The sequence below is a fragment of the Pungitius pungitius genome, chromosome 10 (assembly GCF_949316345.1).
Source record: "Pungitius pungitius chromosome 10, fPunPun2.1, whole genome shotgun sequence".
NCBI lineage: Eukaryota > Metazoa > Chordata > Actinopteri > Perciformes > Gasterosteidae > Pungitius > Pungitius pungitius.
The window spans coordinates 15,950,906-15,977,054 of NC_084909.1; the positions used below are offsets into that span (position 1 = coordinate 15,950,906).

The 26,149-nt window shown below is 43.3% G+C and overlaps 1 long non-coding RNA gene across 1 annotated transcript in view; it reads left to right on the forward strand.

Moving 5' to 3' along the window:
* The window catches only part of LOC134132835 (uncharacterized), a 391,917-nt gene that overhangs the window by 258,763 nt on the left and 107,005 nt on the right, over window positions 1-26,149 (forward strand). The gene's annotated exons all lie outside the window — the stretch shown is intronic.

The window sequence follows — 26,149 nt, forward strand, 5'->3', positions numbered from 1 at the left end:
CTCCAAAAGGGAGGATAAAAGCAACCGTAAGGTGCGAAAACAAAAACAACACCTCTCAAGAACTACAACAAAAAATCACTCGAAGCGAGAAAGACGAGAACTATGACAAGAAGGGCAAGGCAAACTGTGTCTATGGCTCCTGGTCACGTGGCTGGTGGGACGACGTAGGACGACACGCTGGCACGAGACAAAGAGAGACGCAGACTTTGGCCCTTTAAGACGGCGAGAACGGACTTGCGTTCCCGCGAGAATAGACTCGGGAGACGGACTCGGGAGTCCTGACTCGCAGGTTCGGGAGAACGGAGAACGGTCATTTCCGCAATTGGAACAGCAGCTGACTTGATGACGTCACCACTTCAGCTGGTCTTGCTAATACGTTTTAATTTATTTTTGACTCGAATATTTTACTATTAACAAGATTTTGTTTCATTTTCATTTCAAATTAGAAATGGTATATATAATTTTGAGCACCATATATATATATATATATATATATATATGATCAGTAATAAAATAATTAGCTTTATCATTTTAGGAGGAGGAGGTTGGATGCAGTAACAAAATACAGTAACAAAAAATAAACTATTATACTAAAATATTTTAATGCACACACACCTACCGTTTGTCTTGTTACTCAAACATCAAGAGGCTGATAATCAGTGTAGTGGTCCTCGTACAGCAAGCTGCTGACCACACATCAAAGATCTTACAGAGAACTATACAATAATTCATATGTGGAATTTTTTTATTTATTAATATTATAATTCAGAGCTTCAGAGTTTCTTTGAAGCTGAAGTTCTGCTGCCGGTTTACAGTCTCAATGACGGTCTCCTTTAATTAAAACATTGTTAGTTTTAATGCACAATGATGGACAATAAACAAGCTGCACTCTGCGGATACAGACAATACGTTAAAGTTACATTTAAACATGAAGTTATGAATCTAAACTCTGTCCTCAAACAGACGTAACCGGTGAACAACATCAGTCTCTGACACCACAAAACTTATGAAGACTCGTTATAGTACAGTTAAATCTCATGTATAACCGCTACGGAGACGTGAAAACCAGCGGAGCATTTCACAGAAGACTCGCCGGAAACAGGCTGCTCTGTACGGGCTGAGATGAGCTGACCGCCCGGTGCTGGAGGGTCTGACGGTCCGTTAACTACACCTCACATCTCCATCCACGGAGCAGACTGTTACGAAGGCTGCATGTTGACAAACATTTGCTTTAACAACAAAAGTTGCTTTAACAACTAACTTCAGTCATAAAATTACATTACGTTACTTAAATATTAGAGATGAGCCTGATACTCGGCTGAAACGAGTATCCGGTACGGATAAAGCACTTTTGCCGAGTACGAGTATTATACGAGTAATACAAGTCAATATCTGTGCTCGGATTGAATAAAAGTCCTCATTGGGTTGCTGTCTGTGTCTGCGTTCTGTGATTGGCTGGCCTATCACAGGGCCTATATGAACACATGGGGGAAGAGGGAACAGGTGGACACAATCAGGAATCAGGGAAGACAATCAGACTGGTGACACATCAGGAAGGGCAAGGGACCTGAAATGAGAGGAGAGTAAACCTTCAAAGTAAAACAGGAAGTCACGCAAAACAAATGTGGAGACAGGACACAAACCCAACTGCTGACAAGCTGACAAAGTGCTGACATAAACATACTTAGCTATAAGAGTGCTTTGAATATAGAAACATGGTGTTTCTCATTTTAGCCTTTATCTCTCCTTGATGTGTTTCCTTCAAAGCACTCATGTAACCCAGCTTGATGGGACATTTGTCAATGTGTGATTGGATAATTGTTGCCTTTCCATCTTTTCTCAGCTCTCACATTAACAGGACATTGGTGTCAGCGAGTTATTTAAAGTCCATGGCAAATTTCCCCCCTGGAAAAGATCGAGGGGTTTACTTTTATCAAAGGGGGAGGGGGCTTGACATTTTTGGGGACTAATACGTCACGCCCTCAAAAGGCCATTTCAAAATGCCTTCGAATCCCAGCTCTTTTCCATTGGCTAACTGTGGTCAGCTAGTGGATTAAGTGGTTTTCATTTCTTACTTTACTTATTCGTTCTCACTCCAATTAATACATTTAAGAGAAATAAAATCACAACTTTCACTCCCATCTTTGAGAATAATCATTACAGTAATATAATTCACATTTATGTAACTAATGTATGCAAATTATTCCATATTAAATGCAAACAGAAAACAAACATTCATTTTTGTCGTTTTGCTTGAGCCTTATGAAAAAGGGAGGTTCATACTCTCTAGACATTTCTTAATATCCCAGTGATTAGAATTTTTCTTTATTTCATTAGTATGAAATGTTCAATTGCTAGGATGCACGTTGCTAGATAGACACACTGGACAGATGTAAAAGCCAGAAATGTATGTCACTTCATCATAATACACATTTTATATTTTAATCGAAACAATGTTCTAATTTATTTCCATTTCGAATTAAATACGTTAAATGTAATTGCAAAAACACATATATTCAGGAGGTGAGATCACAGGCATAAGGTCACTGAACTTCAGGGTACAAATATTAGGCTGCGCTCTCTCACAACTTCAGTATTTTACTCTAACATCTACTTGCAGCCGTTATTGAACCCTTCTTTCTCTCCTCATGAGGCCAGCCGGAGGTCGGCGGACGTGGTCTATTCCTACGGCTTTGACAAATTGGTGAAAAATATATGCGGTAGGGAAAACGAATCAAGCGTACTAACACTGTCCCACAGTACGGTCACACAGCATGCAGTCTGAGTGCCCAGGATCCATCATTTACAGCAACAATGTAGTGAAGAGGCAACACAGTTTTTTTCAGGTAAAATTGAACTATATAATTTTCTTTCGACCCGAATGCAAGTCTTCTAGTTAGACTCTAGTCCATTTCACATGGTTGTTAATTTACTAATAATTTTACTTCTATAGCTACACTCTGCACACATAAGAAGGCTTTAGTGAGTTGACTTTAAGTGATGGAAATAAATCTTACATGATGAGTTAGTGCAGAAATGACAGCTTCACAGTGTGCACAAAATGCTGGTTGTAGCAGAGCATTAACAACCAGATGAAGTTAGACTTCAAGATGATTAAATTTGAAGGACAACATTGTAGACAGGTCCAGACACACTCCACACACACACACAAGCATGTCGCTCAATTCATCAGGGTGGGTTTGGCCCTTGGAACACATTACTCCATCATCATTTATCTTGATCTTTTCCGAAGCTCTCCAACTTTACATGCATGCCGTCCAACTTGTTTCTCCTCCCATTAATCCCTCCATTCTGATGCTTGTCCACATCCGGCCCGGCCGCAGTAAACAAATGATTAATGATGTATCGATTGCACTGTTTTCGACCACCGAGCCAAGGTGCTGAGTTGTCAGCACACTTGCTTATCTGAGCTACCCAGCTTGCCAGAGGAGAATGTTCCCTGCAGGCAAAATAAAAGCATACATATGTGTCTCAGCTCTTCCGCTTTTGTCATCTAAGTGAGCAATCGGATCAAACTTTTGATGTCATTTTGTGTGTTAAGTGACTATCCTTACATTTAAAGAATACAGAACATATATAAATGAATAATGCATCAGGAAATTCATGAACTCGTTATTAAAATAGCATTCATTTTTATCAAAGCTAAACTAATTATTATGATTTAGTTAATTGTCTATTTCAAATTTTCCTCTATTACATTTCATCCACCACTTCATACATGTATTTTTATAATTCTATTTTGTTACATTTCAGGAGAAAATATTGTACATTTTGTTCAGTACATTATTCAACTGCTTTATTTACTTTACATTTGAATAGAAGTTTGTATTTTTTCGATTATTAAACAGCTAAAATTGTAAAATAATTGACAGACTAGAAAAAAGTAATGCTAAAACATGTCAGCTTCCTCTAAAAAAACGATTTTCTTATTATAATAAGAATTTATAAATGACAAGCTATTGGGCAATTTGATTTTTTCACCTTTGGTAATTATTAAGGTGTTTCTTTCCTGATTCCAATCAATTGAAGTAAGTAATCAGCCAATTATTTTTCCTGTGAGGATATACAACACTATACACTGAATGTTTTATAACTATTAGTAGTACTATTATTGTATAAATATTTGTATTGCTTCATTTAAAAGTAGATTGTTATGGTTGTATGTACGCATTTGAAATGTAACTTTTAATGAAAAACCTTTACTGCAGTAAATAAGGATACATATGGCATTATAGTTTATTCAATGGTTTGGAGTGAATTGAGAAACGTACTTATCGGAACCATTTTACATCATCGTTGAGTTTAGAAACTAAAAATTGTGCATCTGTAAAATATGGTGCTTTGCATTGTGGAGTTCTTAGCAGAAAGAAGATACATGACAGTAACTTCACACTTGGATACTCAAAAATTTTGAAGTTTAATAATGTGAAGCTTAACGTCACACAGGGAGGGATTTTCACACAGCCACGCATTTTTATTGGGTTTTATTGCCGAATAGATGTTAGTTTGCTTTTTCAGCCTGTGAGGACAAATATGATGGCTAAAAGGTTAAGCAGGAGTAACTTACATAATAAAATAACAACCGTTGGAAAGAAAATATTCCAAGAATATTTAAATGTCTTATAACTAATTAAGTTAATGATGTATTTAATGATGTATCTAACTTGATATTTGGGAATGACTTGTTATTTAATAATGTAGTTGAAAATTTCAGAGCATGACATTTTGGGTTTTAGAATATGGGATTTTCAACTTGTTATTTCCGATCTATCTATATGGCCACCATCCTTTTCTGTCGTTTGCCATTTTGAAGAGCATATTTTAAGCACAGGGGACTAAATTACCTTAATAGAGATGACATTTTAGTTTAATGCTCAATCTGAAGCAAAATTGGTATCTTGCCCAAACTGGGCAAGTAGAAGATAAAAGTTCTACCCGTTTATTTTTCTTCCCCACCACTCTTACCCATTTTCTATTTGTCTGAGTCACCCTTCCTTTCTCTCTCCACACATCCTTCTCTTAGGACCCATGTGAGATTTTCTTTCAGCAGCAATCTATTACACCACTCCACATCTTCCTCCCCCTCTCTCTTGCCATCTGAACACCATACTCTATCTCCTTCCCCATCATGAATCTCTCACTGTTGCTCTTCTCCTTCACCTCTTCACCTATCGGCGAACACCTTACTACTACCTTATGTCTCTCCATCTGTGTTCTGCTTTTCCTTATCTCAGATTTCCTCTCTGATTGGAAGATAAGTGTCATTCTGGAGGAGCTCCACAAGTCACTGCCTTCTCATTTCCTGACTGAAATGACTTTTCTGCCTATTTGCACTGTCAGTGATCATATAGAAAACCCCTGCGTACAGACTTGATTCCCATCTCCTCCTTCGATACTTTAAAAAGGAGGGTTGATTTCGAGATTGAGACTGTCAAGATGGTGTATTCTTGTTGTCTCTTTCCTCCACAAAAGTGTGATCTTTTCCCTGGTTCTGATAGTTAAAGGTCACAGACCTATTTTTGGAATGTGCTCGGCCTTGTAGTAGGGGATACGTATTCTCCCTGCATGTGTCCAAGGCCAAAATGGAAACATGCATTTGTGGAGGCTTCATATACTTACCAAACAAGAATTACTCTCGTGGTTGCATGCCTCCGGTCAAGCACCAGGTTAAATCCATATCTGTCTAAATATCAAATCAAGCTGATAATTTGCATCCGTAAAAATGACAACCATTTTCAATCATGATTTGTAAAAGACATTACCCATAAATTGTCAGTACATAATGTGTTTAAATGAACAATTTGGACCATTTCCACAACTCATTATATTATCTGGAATATGTAGTATTACTAAAAATATAGTAACACCTTAATGGATTTGCATGGACTCATTTATAAAGTATTCATGTATCATGCACAAGATAAAAATCCCTCAACCATGGTTCTCCTTGTCCTTTACTGTGCTCTGGCCCTGCCAAACTAAAGCCGTGAATCCAGTCAGGTTTCTTTGTAACGTTGATAATAATATCCACTCAGAGCACGGCTCCAGCCTGCACCACCGTGGGTGTGCGTCAGCGAGGACCAAGTAACTCATTGTCCATTATGTGCGTCTACCGAGCTATTACATGCACTGAGAAGAGGATGGGATCTAACAGACGGGGTGAGAGATAGGTTTAGGGGAATTGGGAATATTAAAGTGAGACGAGGAGAGGGGCAGAAAGATAAAAGCGTTGTAAAAGACAGACAGTCTGATAGAAGGGGAGTGCAACAAAGAGATGAGAGATTGTTGAAAAGAAGGGAGACAAACAAAATCAAGAAAATGAAAGGAAAGAGAATCAAACAGGGGAAGGAAAGGGGGTTTTACTTGTCATTTAGTTGAAGACGAGGTCTGTGCTTTAGTTCATTGCAGGAGCAATTAAACAGAATGCTTGGTCTCTGTGTCCAGAAGCTTTACAATGGGAGAAACGCAGGCGTGTCTCTCTTGTGAACCAGAAGGTATTGACCCAGCATAAGACATTTCTCTGCTTCATGAGTGCGTATGCGTCTCTGTATGTATATGCATTATGTCGTTTTTCTAGTGGTAATTTCCTTTACTTTTCTGATGGCTTTTCAAAGGTGGGTAAATGCATATAGAAATCATCCATTTACCTTTTCCATAATGCAGTTTACGACATCTGCCAGGATAAGACCAGAGCAGACGGATGAGTGACAGGGCTATGGGCGTATTATTTCCCCTTCACCCGACACCCCATCATGCTCTACCGAACTGTCTACGACCTCATCTAGATTTGTGAAACAGCAACCTCAGGCGCTGGTCCTGTAAAGAAACAGCATAATAGAGGGACCTACAACTGAAGCTGTAAAAAAAGAAACAATGACAATGAGCTGACAAGGTTTTTTTAATGCCTAGGAATTGAGAACTTAAATAAATTTGAATCATTTTGCATGAAGTATGTTATGTGTCTGGCAGTTGGAGCATTTCCAAGGCATGAATGTGTGTGGAACGCTGGTTCTTTCATTTTGGGATTCTGGGTCATTAAGCTGTTCCGTGTGATTTGTTCCCAAATTTAAAGGCAAACAGTTCTACAATGGCTAAAGCTCTGATGAATGTTTCTATCTGGCTGGCAGCACCTAGGGGTCATGAGTATCATGGGTGAGTTGAAATGATTAAAGCTGATGGCGATAACTCAAGACATTGTCGACGTGAAGTGTTCAAATTGGAATTTAAAGTGGGATGGTATGCATACAAGTCACATGACATTAGGATTATGGTGCAGAAGCTCAAAGATGATCATCACCACTCAATTAGGTAGAGTTAGGCTCCGGCCGCATCAAACATCTTAATTATAACTCTTATGAGTGGGCACATTCTAAGGAAGAGTGAACTGTAGGCTGACACAGAGATGGAGATGGACACAGGAAGGAGATTCAATAAATCATTTGAATATGGGGATAATAATGCTCAGATCTCAAAGCCATTCATAGCCAGCTTCTCACAAATGAAGTGACAAAAATATTTGAACTAATTGAAATAGAGGGAGAGATTCTAACCCTGGCGCCTTTCGTGCAAAGCTGACTAATCACAGTACACAGGTTGTGAATGGTGCATGGGATTTAGAAATGTTGAAAAATTTAACCACAAAAATGTCTTTGCTTGAGAAAGAGAGAGGATGGTAAAATATCCCCCCCAAAACCCATACATGGCTTTTGTGTATCTGAGCTGGTTTTCCATTCAGGTCTTGAATAAATAAATAAATTAGTCTCATATAGCCTAGCTGGGAAAGACTAAAACAATCTCCACAAATGTATCATTCACTCGTAACTTTGTTTACCATGCTCCAGACGCTTTTGGTATTGTTTCAACACTCAAAAACAAAACGCGAGTGTGTGAGGAGAAGGGAAAGGATCAAACTGCTTTCATCTGCACCCAAAGCCACTGTAGTTGGATCCCTCACCATGCAGTGAAGTGCACCCCCTTAGTCTTGTTGTATACTCTTCCTGAGAAGGACTGAAATCACACATAAAAATGTCCATCTGTTCATCATTTCTCATGTGTTCTGTGTGATCAGACACACTGTGTATACTGTACCAGCTGCCAGCATCAGGAAGAGGGAATTCCCGAAGCAGAAAATGGGTTGCATATATGTTGCTGAGAGAAAAATTCCCAAGTAAAATAATGGAACTCCTTTTGTCCAAGTTTTCCTTTTTGTCACTTTTATTGACATTCCTCCTTCCTTTGCACCTCCAGTCACCTTTGAATTCAAAGGTAGCAACTTAACACTGTAAAAACGAATTTTCAACGGTAGTAATTATTACTCATGCAAATCGTTTAATCTTTACTGGAAGTGTATTAGCAAACAAATCTCTAATTATGGGACTTCCACCTACACTACCGATTTTTCAACGGCAGCCTAGTAAAAAAAATTAAGTAAATCTTACCGTTAACTTATTAACCATTGCCTATTAATGTTATGTTGCTCAATTTTAATAACAATTATTAGCTATTAAGTCCTTACAATCTAAAGAATATATCACCTATTTTTTAGTTGTATAAAGTGTTAGGTAGACTTTACCTAATTTCTTTTGGTGTATCTTAGTTTTAAAAAGTAGATGGTCTTTACTTTAAACATGTGGTGAACCAAGTGTAGATTGTTACCTCACATGTGAGTAGATTCTGTGATTGGCTCATGTCATGACGTCATTGTCTTTCCCAGAGGTAATGCCATCAACTGGATTGGGAGCAGCTGGGGCGTTCTGGCAGTATAAGAGCTTATGGTTCCTGCCTGCCGGGGTCGCTGGTTTTCCCTGGCCAGCGTCCGCACCTTTGTTTTGTGTCTTTTGCCGTTTAATTTAGGTTCACAACATTCCTCCGACATGATCAAGCACCCACACTGACATGACTGAAACTACTGACGTACACACCTCATAGTTGTTTTACTTTTGGATTTGTTACTTTACTTAAATAAATATATTTGGAAATCACCCTTGCATTGTGTCTCTCCCGTGTTTGTCATCCCCTTCGAGCCGGGTCATGACAATTCTAATAAGTTGAGATGTTTTGGCATAAGATATATTTATTTGAATCAAACATTTACCCCCGTAGTAAAATGTAGCCAGCTTATTCTTTTAACAAAATTATAATCATGGAGAGAATGTTGCTTATATAGCAGGCATATTATGCACCATGTTGATATTTGCTAGTTAGCACAAAAGTACATCTGAGGCTGATAGGAATGTGCCAACTTTGGTCGACTGTCTGAGACATGCGTCAGACATGCAATCCATTATTCAAGCCTCATGAATATTGAACATATTTTAAATACAACAAGTCATGGCGATAGTAATTTTGCTACGCCGAAAATGGCATACCCGTAACCTGCACAAAAGTCACACAAGATGGCTGTATTAGGTTAAAAAAAAACCATCATATTCATATTTTTGTTGAAAACAATTTATGATTTGCATGATTCAAGAGTTTGTTTTCCCATTACTTCGGCAAGGTTTGTCTGAGAGAAATGTTACAGATAGCACTATGTTCACGTGTAAACGTGCTAGCAATTGGAAGCTTCTCTTTCGTTGTTAGCTTGTGGCTTCGACCAAAGGCTGTACATATACAATAGGTCTTATCATTTCTGGATATATATCAGAAGATATTTTCAAACTCTTAATACTTGTTTAAGTTGTGTTTGTAGCCAAGACTCTAATGTTTCAAACAGTGTGAAGCGTTATTATATTGTGATGTGTTCAGAATTGTTGGGATAGACTTTGGTTCTTACTCGGTTCTGCATCAAAATGGGTGACTTTTGAAAGGAACAGGATTTTTTGTTGTTCACCTTTGACCATCTTAGGCCAATGTTCATGCCATACAATTGTGCACAATAGCAGTTTATTAGTATACATTCTTAGAATTAGATGATTTTATTGTCGTTATTCAAAAGTTTGAAAGCGTTTTTAAATATCCAGTATTTGCTACCCCATTCGATACTTTAATGGACCCTGACTCACCTGCATTCCAGTCCCTCATTAATCCCTCTGAGTCTTAATACTGGTTCAGTTGCTCTGCCAGATTGTGTAGTGTTTTTTATACAGCATCCACCTCTGTATTCCTACCCGGCATTTACTGAGCTTTTGACTTTCCTTTGGATTCACATCCATGCCCCTTTGGTTTATTTACTACCCTAGTAGTTTGCACGGGTTGAATACTTTGGTGAGAATGTTAGCATAATTGTTAACATGTTAGCAAGCTGATGTTAGCATTGTACTCCAAACACCATTGTGCCAAAAATATACAGCCGGTCATCTGTATAGGATTGACTGTGATCGGACAACCCGTTTTGTTCCTCGTTGACTTAATTAAGACCCCCACTCTTGTCTGTGTGTACATGTCTCTGCTCTGTGTGTTAACCCTCCTCAGGTGGAGCTAATTGTCTTCATTACTCATCAGAGACTCCGCCCTCCCGTTATCTCCTACAACTGGTTCCTGTTTTCCCATCCTCCAATCGCATCGTCCCATCAGCTATATTTATGTGTTCCTGGTTGTTCAGTCAGGATCTGAGGTTGTGTGTGTGTGTGTGTGTGTAGGTGGATATGTTATATGTGGACTTTTCGGTAACACTTTACTTGAATGGGTGTTCATAAGACTGACATAACATTGTCATAACCATGACATGACAGCTGTCATAAATATCAATGAATACTTATGACAGTTGTCGTTAAGTGTCATTCGGTAAGTTATGTCACTTTTGATGCAAAGGTGACATTGTTTGAGATGTCCTTGTTATGACAACTTGACATAAGCCAAGACAACAAAACCTGTCATAAACATGTCATAGCAGACCTAACTGTCAAACTTAAGAAAAACGTTTGGTTTCATATCTTAGAGCGACATTAAACCGTCCTATATGGATGATTTTGACACTCGCTGTCATAAAACCATTACAATTGTGTCATAAATGTTGTCCCTTTCTTTAAGATGTCGTTAAGTGTAACTACACTGCCAAATGACTTTATAACAGTGTCACGACTGTTTTCTTTGAATTCAAGTAAAGTGAAACAATTAGATTCTTCAATTAAGATGTCATTATATGTTATTACATAGTCAGACCAGTTTATAATTGTGTCATAACTGTTTTCTTTGAATTCAAGTAAAGTGGAACAATTTGAATGTTTCGTTAAAATGTCATTAAGTGTTATTACACTGTCAGATGATATAAATACCTTAACAAAAGCAACAAACAAGTCAAGAGGTAGTGTTTCCTTTATGTATTCCAACACAAAACATTTTGTTGTGATGTTTATTGTAAGTGACAGTTTGTAAAACACAAGCAAGTATCTGCTAAGGAGAGAACATATGAGTCTGACACAACATAGATGCATAAATACCAGCAGACATTGTAGAGTCAGATTTTATTTTTTACTTGTTTTTTCACATCATGGAAAAGTCTGCCCAACACACCATTGTAATGGCGTACACCCAACCAGTGGTGCCACTCTATCATCTTAAGATGAAGCTTGAGTGATTCAGGAGTACGATTCCCTCTGTGGCGCCATACTTCCAGCTTGTAGCTTTGCCATGCACGCTCAATATGCTGAGTATGAGCACCAGTCTCTCGGTCCACAAAGTTGTTTTTATGGCAGACGGAATAATGATCATACCCATACTGGGAAAGTTGCCCTTTGTAGGCACGCCATTCGTCACTGAGGATGGATGTTCTGGGTCTGACATGGCGTCTAATATGACCTATAAGTGTCTTCCTTCTGCGATCCCTGACGAGTCTCAGAATGGGTCTTCTGGAATTCCTGTCGGCCTCCAACCTCCCAAAGACCCACTGCCGTTCACGGCGCCAAGTGTTGCCACATCGACCACGATGGTACTAAAAGTAAATGAGAAAACACAATATTTAATAAGGTTTGGACTGTATTACATCTTAACGTGTGTCCTTCCCACGTGCACTGACGGATAAAGTATAAAATATTACACCTTATAATATCAATCTAAAATGTGTACAGATGCATAGAAATATATAGCCCACCTTTCGTTTGTGGGCAAATTTGCTCTCATCAATAACAACAAATCGATGATGACCACCAATCCTCATCGATCTTTTCCTCAGTCGCTTGACAGCAGCAATGCACACCTTCAAATGTGAAAATAAAATATCAGCATCTTGAGCTATAACTATGCCTTAGTATGGAATTTGATAAATATGTATGCACACGTTTAGGAATTAAGTTGCATTGCATGTGTCACTGAGTGTACCAAATAATTCTCCAGCAATGTAGAATCCAATTGACTAGAGTGGTGACTTATGTATCTGTTATATACCTAATTATAGTTAGAGACTAGTCTGGTATGTAATGTGACAACCTTTCGGAGTACTTTTGCCATTCTTGTCAAAGTCCTGGAGCTTGCTGCTATCCTGTCAGTGATCATGGCAAGTTGCTTCAACTGCAAACCTTGGGCAAATCTGAAGAAAGGAAAAAGTAAGAAACATAATTGATAAATTGGGCTAAGATGAAACTAAGATTTATTATTTAAGACATAAATAGCTTGAATAAAAGTAGAGGGCCTGGTGGAACGGAATTCCTAATAAAATGATTCTACATGAATTACACATAAATAAATCACTGCTAAATATGTTATTTAGATATATAATGAAAAAAAGCTACATTTGATATATTAATATTGTACCTGTTCATGAACTCAAGCCATTTTGTCAGAGGGATGTGAGACTTGGCGAATATTGAGCCATTACGTACAGACTTTGGGAAACTTTTATGATGCTTACACACCCTGAGGAAAAAGAAGGAAAAAAGTCAAAAAGGCTGTGTAATGTGCGTGGGTCGTGCGGATAAAGGGACGCTCAGCCAGGATCACGTGCAACAGGTTTTATTGTTTTTCCCCGTCAAGTGTGCCGGCGTCGGGCTCGCTCGTGTTCCTCCCTCCTCGCTCACCCCCGCCTCACTGCTCAAATAGGGGGAAAAAGCACACACAATTATCCCCAGCTGGTTGTTATTGTCTCCAGCTGGCCCCGTTCCCCGAGCCACTCCCCCGCTCTCCCACCTGCAGCCGGGCTGAAACCACGCCCGCCACCACATACCCCCACCGCCCGACTTAGGCCGGGGAGCCGTCCGGCCTAGCTTACTCCCCCCCCCCTCCCTCGAGAGGGCGGGAGAGGAAGTCCGCCACGACCATCTGCGTCCCCGGCCTATGGACCACCTTGAAGTTAAAGGGCTGCATGGCCAGATACCACCGAGTGATCCGGGCGTTAGTATCCTTCATGCGGTGGAGCCATTGGAGCGGGGCGTGGTCCGAACAGAGGGTGAATGAGCGTCCCAGGAGGTAGTAGCGCAGGGAGCCCACCGCCCACCGGATGGCCAGGCACTCCTTCTCCACCGTGCTGTACCTGGCCTCCCTCTCCGACAGTTTCCGGCTGATGTAGACCACCGGGCGGTCGACCCCCTCGACCTCCTGGGACAAAACGGCCCCCAGCCCTCTGTCCGACGCGTCGGTCTGCAGCACAAAAGGGAGAGAAAAGTTAGGTGTGTGGAGGAGCGGCTCCCCACAGAGAGTCTGTTTTACCTTCTCAAACGCCCGCTGGCACTGCTCCGACCACTGGACCGGATCTGACGCACCTTTCCGGGTCAGGTCGGTCAAGGGGCTGGTGAGGTCCGCAAACCCGGCGATGAACCGTCTGTAGTAACCCGCCAGCCCCAAAAACCGCCTCACCTCCTTTTTCGTCTTGGGACGCGGGCAGGCCGCAATAGCTGCTGTCTTGTCCACCTGAGGGCGCACCTGCCCACCCCCCAAGTGGTACCCCAGATACCGTACCTCCCTCCGTCCAACTGCACACTTCCCCGGGTTGGCGGTGAGCCCGGCCCGCCTCAGCGACTCCAGCACCGCGCCCACCCGCCGCACATGCTCCGCCCAGGTGGTGCTGTAGATAATGACATCATCCAGGTAGGCGGCTGCATATGCGGCGTGGGGGCGCAGCACCCTGTCCATGAGCCGCTGAAACGTGGCCGGGGCACCGAACAAGCCGAAGGGAAGCATGGTGAATTGGTACAAACCATACGGAGTGGAGAACGCTGTTTTCTCTTTGGACTCTGACGACAGGGGAATCTGCCAGTAGCCCTTAGTCAAATCCAGGGTCGTAAAAAAACGTGCAGTGCCCAGCCGGTCCAGGAGTTCGTCGACCCGGGGCATTGGGTAGGCGTCGAATCGTGACACGTCGTTCACCTTGCGGTAGTCCACGCAGAACCGCACAGTCCCATCCTTCTTGGCCACCAGAACGATGGGGCTGCACCAGGCACTGTTGGACTCTTCTATTATCCCCATCTCCAACATAGCCGCTAATTCCTCCCGAACCACTTTTCTTTTGTGTTCGGGTAGTCTATAGGGACGTGACCTTACCGTCACCCCCGGGGGAGTCTCGATCTGGTGCATTATCAGGTCCGTCCGGCCTGGCCGGGGGGAGAACACATCAGCAAACCGCTTTTGCAACTGGGCAATGTCTGCTCTCTGGTCCTCAGAGAGACGGGCCTCACACGGGAGCGGGGTGGGATTGGCCGCTTTTGGCACCTCCGGCCCCAGGTCCTCTCTTTCCGATACTGTGGAAATCAGAGAAACAGACTCCGCCTCCCTCCAGGGTTTCAGGAGGTTGAGGTGGTATATTTGTGTAGCCCCGCCCCTGTCAGACCGCACCACCTCATAATCAACATCCCCCACCCGGCGTGTGACCTCGAAGGGCCCTTGCCACTTAGCCAGGAGTTTTGAGTTGGAAGAAGGAAGTAATACAAGTACCTTTTCTCCCGGTGTGAATTCTCGCAGCTTGGCTCCTCTGTTGTACAGCCGCTGTTGTCGTTCCTGGGCCTGGAGCAAATTCTCTCGTGACATCCTCCCCAGTGTGTGGAGCTTTGCTCGCAGGTCCAGGACGTACTGGATCTCGTTTTTTCCGGGGCTCGGACCTTCCTCCCAGCTTTCTTTAATAAGGTCCAGCACCCCTCTTGGTGACCTGCCAAACAGAAGCTCAAAGGGAGAAAATCCCGTGGAGGCCTGGGGGACCTCCCGGACTGCAAACAACAGAGGGTCAAGCCATTTATCCCAATTACGTTCATCGTCGCTTATAAATTTACGAATCATGGACTTCAGCGTTCTATTCATCCGCTCCACCAACCCGTCGGTCTGAGGGTGGTACACGCTGGTGCGAACGGACTTAATGCCCAGTAACCCGTAAAGTTCTCCCAGTGTGCGCGACATGAACGAGGTGCCCTGGTCTGTTAGAATCTCTTTCGGGATTCCAACCCGGGAGATGACCTGAAACAGAGCCTGCGCGACGCTCTTTGCAGAGATATTGCGCAATGGCACTGCCTCCGGATACCGGGTTGCGTAATCCATGAGAACTAACACAAAGCGGTATCCGCGTGCACTCCGGTGGAATGGCCCGATTAGATCCATGCCGATGCGCTCGAACGGGACCTCCACCAGCGGTAGAGGCCGCAGCGGGGCCCGCGGGATGGCTGGTGCATTGACAAGCTGACACTCCGGGCAGGACGCACACCAGCGGCGCGCGTCCGCCCGGATGCCTGGCCAATAAAATCGGGCCATTATCCGGTCTAGTGTTTTCCCGTATCCCATGTGACCCGCCATCGGATTATAGTGAGCCGCCTGGAAAATCATTTCCCGGCGGCTTTTCGGCACCAGCAACTGGGTGTTTTCCTGCCCCGTTCGAGTGTCACGACTCACTCTATACAGTCTGTCCCTAATCAATGAGAAGTGCGGGTACGACCGTGCTGCGTCAGGGCGCACCAAATGACCATCAATTCTTATCACTTGGTCGTAGGCTGAGCGTAGAGTATCGTCACGAGACTGCTCGAGTGGAAAATCTTCCATGGAGCGGAACTCGGGAACCGCCGGAGTCTCTACGGGAGGCTCCGCCGGTTCCCCCTCTCCCCCGGCGGCGTCGGACGACCTCGCGTCACCGCTGAGCACAGCACAAATACCGCATGTCCCTGTCGGTCGTGAACGCACCCCCGCAGCCTCTCCCATTAGCGTGTTAAATCCCTCCCAATCCGTTCCCAAGATTACTGGGTGCGTCAGGTGGGAGCTAACCGCGACCTTTATTCTATATTTTTTCCCCTTGAACCTAAGTTCGACGGACACTATAGGATACTCGTGAATGTCCCCATGCACACACCTAATTTTCACCCACGACGCTTCTACCAATGCCCCTGGCCGAACCAGGCTCTGGTGTATCATGGATTGCGAACAGCCCGAATCCACCATCGCCTGGCGTGTACCCCCCTGGATTCTTACCAGAACGCGGTACGTCGCTCCCGGGCCGGGGGAGGGTGATGGAGCGCCGGCGACCCGGATCACCTGGCCCACCTCCATCCGCGGGCACTCCCTCCGCAGGTGGCCGGGCCGCCCGCACTTCCAGCACTCCTGCCCTGGCGTTTGAGAACCTCCCGGTGGGTCAGGAAGGGTGCCGGAGTTTGCTGCGGTCGGGGGGTTCCGGGGCCCGGCTGCCGGTGTCCGACGTGGGGCCGGTGTGGGCCGCCCCGCGGTCCGCCGCGGGCTCCGTCCGGTTGGCGCTGCTGCCGGTTGCGTCGCAGGCGGTACGCCCTCCCGGCCGCCCTGCCCGCTGCGGTGCACCGCCAGGTGGTCCTCGGCTAGAGTGGTGGCCGCCTCCAGCGTCGGTGGCCGGTGGTATCGGACCCACGCCGCCGTCCGGGCCGGGAGCCCCTCCACGAACTGCTCCCGTACCACCGCCTCCAGGACTTCTGCCGCTGTCTCCACCCCCGTCGGCCGGAGCCACCTGGCGGCGGCGTCTCGGAGCCGCTGCCCGTAGGCGAACGGCCTGTCTTCCGGCCCCAGCTTGGCCCCCCGGAATCGCCGCCGGTGGTCCTCGGGCAGCAGCCCTAGCCTGTCGACCACGGCCTTTCGCACGGCCGCATAGTCTCTCCGGGCCGCCGGGGGGAGCCCCATGGCCGCCGTCTGCGCCTCCCCGGTCAGGAGGGGCACCAGCCTGACCGGCCATTCTTCCACCGGCCAGCCACATGCCTGTGCCGTCGCCTCGAAGGCCTCCAGGAAAGCCTGGGCGTCGTCCTCCGCCGTCATGCGGTGGAGGGTCAGGCTCGCCAGTGCTGTCGGGCCCGGTGGTGGTAGCGCAGGTCCCGACCGCGCCCCCAATAGCTCCAGCGCCTGGGCCTGCCTCCCCACCTGGGCCTGGAGAGCCCCCAGGAACTGCCGGTTAGCCTCGGCTTGGTCCCTTAGGATTGCCGCCAGGTCCCCAATCATCTGGCCCAGTGCTAGCGCAGGTTGGGCCGGCCTCGCCTGCTGTCCCTCGTCCGCCATTCCGCCGAGTTGGGCGCCACTGTAATGTGCGTGGGTCGTGCGGATAAAGGGACGCTCAGCCAGGATCACGTGCAACAGGTTTTATTGTTTTTCCCCGTCAAGTGTGCCGGCGTCGGGCTCGCTCGTGTTCCTCCCTCCTCGCTCACCCCCGCCTCACTGCTCAAATAGGGGGAAAAAGCACACACAATTATCCCCAGCTGGTTGTTATTGTCTCCAGCTGGCCCCGTTCCCCGAGCCACTCCCCCGCTCTCCCACCTGCAGCCGGGCTGAAACCACGCCCGCCACCACAGGCTGACACGTAGACAAGGTTGTCCATGCTTTTATCTCTTCAAGACTAGCCTACTGCAATGCTCTGTACTCTGGGATTAGTAAGGGAAACATCCGTAGACTGCAACTTATCTAAAATACTGCCATATATTTTCCTACTGTGTAACAAATATGAATCTAAAAATTCAATAATTAATTCAAATTAATAATAAGTGCAGCCACAGAGGGTGTTTGGTGTATATAGTGATACATGGTCAGCATGTTTGTTTTCACTCTGGTCCACACACAGCACAACTGGCAGAGCTAAAGCGTGAAGTTTCCATGAGGACTGACCGGAAGAAAGCGCGCATGACGTCATGTTTACGTGACCCCCCGATTGTAAAAATTAGTTTCTAAAGCAGGGCTCTCAAGTTTTACGCTGAAAAAATGTATAATATCAATTTCTCTGACGCGCCACTATCGCTATAAAAACGGCAGGAATCTAGCAGAGCATTTATTAATAACAACAATTAATGATAATATTATTACCCAGTAATATTATTAAGTCCCCAAGACCCCGTCCAACCGTGCACGGTGATCTCAGGCACGCACGCTCAGCTCAGTGCCTTCTTTTACATAGTTCCCGTTTAAATTAACAAAGTAGAATTAACGTTGGCTTCTGCTTACCACCACAGCCCATCCTTGACATGGCATTTCACCAGATGCATGCTACGGTTGCATTTTGCGCACTTCATCGTCCTCATCATGATACCACGTTTCTGCATCCATTTCACAATTTTCCTTCTACTCTTAACTGTATTTGAACGCCTAATATGTTTTAAAAGTTCTTCCACCAGTGCCATTGCATCAACAACTGGTCACCCGTCTCCGAGCTAATCCGCGGCCGCGCCTTTTTTTGAAGTCGGTACGTCAGACTTCTTCTCGTCGCTCAATGCTCGATTAACTAGACAGAACAGCGCCCCCACGTGTGTCTACAGGGGAATTGCGTAACGTTTACTTTACGTGACTACAAATAAGTAGATCCCAACGCGACAGAGACGGACATCCCAGGAGTGCAACACACACTAATCAAGAGTCTGGAAGTATCCTCAAAGTTTACTAGTTCAGGTAAGCAAAAGCGTATGTAATTTGGATTTTAAAAGAACATTTTTTTTGAAGAGGACATTATAACTGTGACGGTAGTCTTTTGTTTACAGTTTATGGTCTTTGCCGTTTTAGGTGAAGTTAGTCAGCAACTAATGCTAGTTAGCCTTTAGGTACTTATAAGCAAAGGCCTTACGTCTCTGTTACAAGGCAGCCAACAGGCTATAACGGTAGTAGCATAGAGGTTAGTAGTATTTCCTCCAGTTTTCTTGTCGCTATTTCTAAACAACTAAGATGTCACGGTTGGCTATTTTATCTTAACCAATGTAACCTTAGCTGCTATGACACGGTGCTGTTTTCTTTGCCTACACAAGTGTAGCTGGATGGATACCCGTTTCAGCAAACGTGGCGGGAAGGCTGAGGAAAATAATGAAGCTAACCCTAAGCTGCTACAAGCTGTGGAGGAGGACCTGGCACAAGAATTTGAAGAGGTCCCTATTCAGCCAAAGAAAAGAAAGCCAATCAAATATTCCCCAAGGAAAACAAGTAAGTCTAGTTTATTCATGTTTTTTTTTTACCAGTATGGCTAGAAATATACTTTTTTATTTTTAGTAGTTGGCTGATTGAGGCACATATGTCCATTTTTGCCTAACTTCTCAATAAACAATATGCACAAAAGTACTGGGAATTTGGTTGGTGTACTGCAGTGCAATGAATTAATGTATGTTAATGAATTAGACACAGATCAAAATATTGCACTGGAGTACACCACCACCATCCACTAACCTCAATCATCCACTTAAAGTACTTCCTCTGTTCCAGTGGCTCCAACAGGGGCATTGGAGTTGGCCAAACTGAAGGAACAAACCAAGATGGATCGACAGAAGATTGAACACCTTGAGGAGCGCATTAATTACCTTGAGGAGGCCAACAAGGACCTGAAAGCCGACAAGGACTTCCTACTCGCCCAAATTAAGGAAGCCCCCAGCACACTCGCATCTTCTGGGAAAGGTACAAATGCACTACAATTAACATTCATGCAGTACTAGTTGTTCAAGGAACCAGAAATATAAATAGGCTGGGCACAGAGTGTAAGGATATAGTATTATATACAATTGCATTGTTGTTACAACTGAGATGTCCATTTGAGTGGAAATACTATTTTCCCAAGCCCTTCCAAAACATTTCCTATATGACCTGATAAGTCTCTGGTGATTGCATTGCTACACAGAACATTATTTAAACTTTTGCCCAAGCTAGTAATGTTAGCCACTGAGATAGAGTAGAGCCATCACTGTATGCTACAGCTAATGCTCTACTAACATGTTAACAGACACACACACACACACACAAACTGTTTCACTCACTGTTACTGCTGCTGCTAAAAAAATAACTGAGCTTTCCTGCCAGTAAATTGCTCTGAGAGTATAACCAGAGTGCAATCGCTTTTTGCTCCAAACAAACTCTGTAATGTTAATAAGAGAAAAAAATTTATAAGAAAATAATAATTAATAATAATGTAATTATAACCCTCTTCTTGTACATGTGCAGTTGTCTGCTCTCAAAAAAGTGACTCTGCATAAAAAAGTATATTCTTAGTTTTTTGGTGTGTTTACTTATAAACATCTTTGCTTCTCCACCTACCCCCACTTTGCTTCCCCCAGGCAGAAAGACTGCTCCAGAACCTTCTTCATCTTCGACTTCAACATCGACATCTCCCTCCTCAGACTCAAGCTTCTTATCATCCTCAGAAGAAGAGGAGAAGAAAAAGTCCAAGAAGAAGAAGTCCAAGAAAAAGACCAAGAAGTCAAAAAAACACCCTGAATCATACAGTCGTTCAAGAAGTAAGCAGAGATATTATATAGATATGATAATATAACAGACTTTATAATCACCTTTATAACAAAGTTAAAGTTGACCGCTGCTTAACCTTTTATGGATTACATTTGTATGAAAAGCAACTACTTCCATGGGCTTTGTTAATAATAATTAGATGGAACTAAAGATGATATATTGATGTCTCGCTAATGGTATATTTTAGTAATCATTCTGAAAATCAGTGATTGAGATCTCTACAGCCTTGTATAGCTCTCTTGATCTCCTCAAGTTATTCTATGATCTTTTTTTTGTTAGATATTTAACCTCTGAAACAGAAAAATGTAAGAAAAAAATCTACTTACTGTACCATCCTAGTTCACTGTGCATCCTCTATCCATTATAGGGTTATGTTTGGTACAGGCAGGTAAAAAAGGACATTACTTCCTGGGCATCCTCTTTCTAGGCTGGTGAAGGCAGATATTGCTAGCCACAGAGTCGGGTAGGAAAGTAATCTAACCAGCCTAGAAGAAGGATGCAAAAGTAAGAAGGATCCTTTCTCATCTGCTAGTACTACAAAACCTATAGGGTGCCAAATCAACAATGCCAGTATAAGTCTTAAAAAGTGACCTATTTTGTTTGTTGTGTTCTTAAGTAACCACAACAGATGGAGTGATCCGTCGCTATAAGGATGTCCTTCGGATCTTCAAAAAGTGTGGATCCATGAAGAAAGCCTTCGCGAAAATGAATGTTGATCGAAACACGATTGCACGCACAGCTATAATTGCTGAGCTCGCAATTACTTTTCGGGACGCATTCCAAGGTCTGCTGAGAGGTGACGAAGATCAAATGAAGATTTGTGTGCTTGCAGAGCGTTGCCGCGGGGCCATAAACGAGGAGATGGCCGAAACCATCACAACATGCAAAAAAAATGGAAAGCTCCTCCCAATAATGTATAAGTATACTTAATAATTTTCATTTTGTTCACAAATGTTTAAATTTTGTTAAACAGTTTAAACCTGCTATTGAACTTTAAAAAAAGTTAAAAAGTTAAAAAGTTAATTTCTACATACACAATATATGTAGAAATTGAAATTGTGTTTTGTGTTATGTTTTGTGTTGGAATACATAAAGGAAACACTACCTCTTGACTTGTTTGTTGCTTTTGTTAAGGTATTTATATCATCTGACAGTGTAATAACACTTAATGACATTTTAACGAAACATTCAAATTGTTCCACTTTACTTGAATTCAAAGAAAACAGTTATGACACAATTATAAACTGGTTTGACTATGTAATAACATATAATGACATATTAATTGAAGAATCTAATTGTTCCACTTTACTTGAATTCAAAGAAAACAGTTATGACACAATTATAAACTGGTCTGACTATGTAATAACATATAATGACATCTTAATTGAAGAATCTAATTGTTTCACTTTACTTGAATTCAAAGAAAACAGTCGTGACACTGTTATAAAGTCATTTGGCAGTGTAGTTACACTTAACGACATCTTAAAGAAAGGGACAACATTTATGACACAATTGTAATGGTTTTATGACAGCGAGTGTCAAAATCATCCATATAGGACGGTTTAATGTCGCTCTAAGATATGAAACCAAACGTTTTTCTTAAGTTTGACAGTTAGGTCTGCTATGACATGTTTATGACAGGTTTTGTTGTCTTGGCTTATGTCAAGTTGTCATAACAAGGACATCTCAAACAATGTCACCTTTGCATCAAAAGTCACATAACTTACCGAATGACAATTAACGACAACTGTCATAAGTATTCATTGATATTTATGACAGCTGTCATGTCATGGTTATGACAATGTTATGTCAGTCTTATGAACACCCATTCAAGTAAAGTGTTACCGACTTTTCACCTGATTACACACCAGCATTATGAAGACCTATATGGTATATACCAGGGCTATTCAATTGGCGGCCCGCGGGCCGGGTCCGGCCCCTGAGGGATTTTATACTGGCCCTTGGTACAGTAGGAGGCGGCACCCCTTTCAGCCAGAATATCTACCTGTTTCGGCCGGACACATATTTTGGGGGACCACACGTGACAAACCAAAGTCGCCCGTTCACGCGCTAGTGCCGCGCTCTGACATTCTTTCAAGCTAGGCATGAAAGATTAGCTAACACGAAGAAATGTCTCTCTCTACTTTAAAAAAAAGAAAAGTTGACTCTGAGAACAGGCAGTTCAACAATGAATGGAAAGAGAAATATGCGTTTGTTGCCGTTGATAAGAATCCTGTGTGCTTAATCTGCAACGAGTGCCTCGGCATGTGCAAAGAGTATAATTTGAGAAGGCATTACAAGACAACGCATGCTAACTTCGATGCTACTTTCCCACCGGGCTCTGCTGCTCGGAGGCAGAAGATAACGGGGCTTCAATCTTGTTACGAGCAAAGACGTGGCATTTTGTTTCGAGCCTATACAGATCAAGAGAGAGCAACTGCGGCATCGTTACGAGTGGCATGGATATTGGGCAAAAAGAAAAAGCCATTTACAGACTCAGAGACCGTCAAGGAGTGTATGCTGGCATCCATTGAGGAGGTGGTAACCGATGAAAAAACACGAAAAATCAAATTCCAATTTCTGACACGTCAAATATGAGGAGAGTCGAGTCCCTTGCCTCCGACGTTTTCGAGACGCTTTTGGACAAGTTGAGGAAGGCCGAGGTGATGTCTTTGGCCGTGGATGAGTCCACTGATAACAGCGATGTTGCACAGCTGTGCCTCTGTGCGATTTTTTGATGGGGAATGTTTTCGCGAGGATCTGCTTGGACTAATTCCCATGGAGGGGCACACTACCGGTGAGATTCTCTTCGCCAAAATTGCTTCATACTTTGAGGAAAACAACTTGGATTTGGCACGCGTCAACATGTTGGTGACGGATGGTGCGCCCTCCATGGTGGGCAGGGATCAGGGGCTCGCCGGGAGGATGGCAGCTGCGGCTCCGCAGGTGAGATCTCTGCATTGCCTCATCCACCAAAGCCTCCTGTGTGCCAAGGTCAGCGGTGAGTTAAAGGAGACCATGGACTCGGTTATGGCCATTATAAACTTAATTCGTTGTACCTCCAGTTTACAGCACCGCCTTTTCCGAAAGCTGTTGACTGACATGTCCGCTGAATATAAAGATTTGCTGATTCACAATGACATTAGATGGCTTAGCAAAGGAAACGCTTTGAAACGTGTTTGTGAACTAAGAGAGGAGATTCTGGTGTTTCTCCGGTGTTCAAAATTGAAAAAAGCTGGCAAGTTTCTGTCTCTGATGGAAAATGACGAGTTTAATGCCGCTGTTTGCTTTTTGAGTGATGTTTTTCATCATTTAAACCAACTCAACATGGAGTTGCAGGGCAGAGATAAAACCGTTGCGGAACTGTTGGAGAAACTTCATGCTTTTCAAAGAAAGCTCTCCCTCTTCTCTGCTGATCTCTGTCCTGGCAAGATGCTCCACTTCCCCACATTGAGGAAATCTGGCCTGCGAATTACCGAGGTGATGTCTGGGTTTATTGACTCATTGAAAAACAACTTTGCCACTAGGTTTGAGGATTTCAGCATCTCCAGTGAAGTGATGAGATTTGTGAAGGACCCTTTCATTGTGAATGTTGAGGCAGACTTTGCATTGAAAGGGAAGGAGATGGTATCCTCATTGGATGTGGGGTCTTTACAACTAGAACTCATTGACATTCAGTCGTCAGGTTTTGAAAAATTCTGGACCCATAAAATCAGCCGAGAGAAATTTCCACATTCAAGGAGTGAATTCACTTTTTCTTCTGACAATGTTTGGCTCAACATACACTTGTGAGTCGTCATTCTCACACATGAATGCCATTAAAACTCACAATCGCATATCCCTCACTGACCAGCATCTGCAACACTGCTTGCGCATTGCCCTGACAACATATACACCAGTGATTCTTGAGATCAGGGACAAAACAGGTTTTGATTTTCTAAAAACAAATCTTCATTATTTTTAAAACCAGCATATACATATTTGTTAAATAAGGGTTTGGCTATGTAACCATGTTTTGGAACAACCTCCCAGTTTTTTTTTTTTTTTATAAATTAGAGGTTTGCGGGATCAGCACTGGATTTTTGTCAACACCATCAGACACCTAAAAATGTCTATAAAATTATTTTTAATTAAATTATCACAGATAGTTTGACTCTTAGTGGTTTTTAATTGTCTTAATCACATAATTTTTTTTTTAAATGAATCAGATCACCTTTTAAAAGTTATTAGTCAATGTTTAATGATTGCGGTTTAGGTTGTATGGATTAATCAATTTATCATTTAATTTCCATAATGAACAGTGATACTTAGAAGCATTCAAATTACATAATAACTTTGAAAATGCAACCATTTTATTAACAAATATTCTTGAGGGAACAAAACAGCTCATCTTTACAAACAATAACAACAATATGTCATTTGTTCAGACATCGGGTGCAGGTACGTAAAAGACAAGATTCGTTTGCTGGAGAACAACATACAAGTTGGAAACTCTCTCCAAGTTTGCTGGTTGTTAAAGCATTGAATGACTTCAGGACCTCAAGCATCAGTGTTGCATTCTCATGGTACAGACACTGACATGTCTTTCGGTCTGAGGCTCTTGGAGATGTAATGTGAAATGGACGCAATGCACAGAAGGACGAGTAACTAAGTCTAATGTTAGGGTTTTGCTGGACAAATGCAATGTGAAGGTTTTGCATCGTGTCGGTCAGAATCATCCTTTGACGTTTTACTTTTTTCCTGGTAATGGTGTCTTGCTTGTCTGTTGTCATCCTTGCATTGTTTTCCAAAAAACTGTGAACACTTAGGGATATGGTCTGGAGGAACCTAGGCTTCCTTTGTTTTGGTATTTTTTCTGTCAGTGTTTTGTAAGTCAGGCCAAACTCATGAACCCTGTGGATTAGGCGATACTTCTTGAGAATTTGGCCAGACAAAGACAGTTTTGGATGCTGGGTGTTACGTTTTGGGGGTGTTTGTATTGGTTTGTGTCCTGTCTCTCCATGTACAGGAAATCTGCAGGCAAGATGGCTACCCTTCAACCAAGGTGCAGCCGATTGGATACGACCAACCTGGACTCCTCGCCTTCATTATTGGATGCAGCTGGTGCAGGTCTATAAAGACCTGTCATTGTAGATCGTGGGGGAGAGAAGAGGGTTTTGCAGCTCTGATGGCAGAGCGCTTCTGGTGGATCGCTGGTGTCCTCGCTCATGGTTCTGTGTTTATTTCCGTCGTTGGGGTTTGTGAGTATCTTGTTCAGAGAGAGAGAGAGAGAGAGAGTTTTTGTTTGTTAAAAGGCAGTCCCAGAGCGTGGGCTCTTCGGGTTAGTGTGTATGTTACATTTGTTTTGTATACTGTTTGTTATTTGAGTTAAACATTTTTCTTCCTGTGTTGCAGGGGGGGGGGGAAAGGGGATATTGTTAGGGAAGAGACCCATGGGTATACACCACCCGTAGCTGACTGCCTGTCTAGATACACTAGGCAAGACCTGGGCGGACCACTCCCTGTACTTTTGGTTAGCGGGCCTCATCCGTGCCCGAGGTAGAGTCAAGGGGGGGGGGGGATTAGGTCA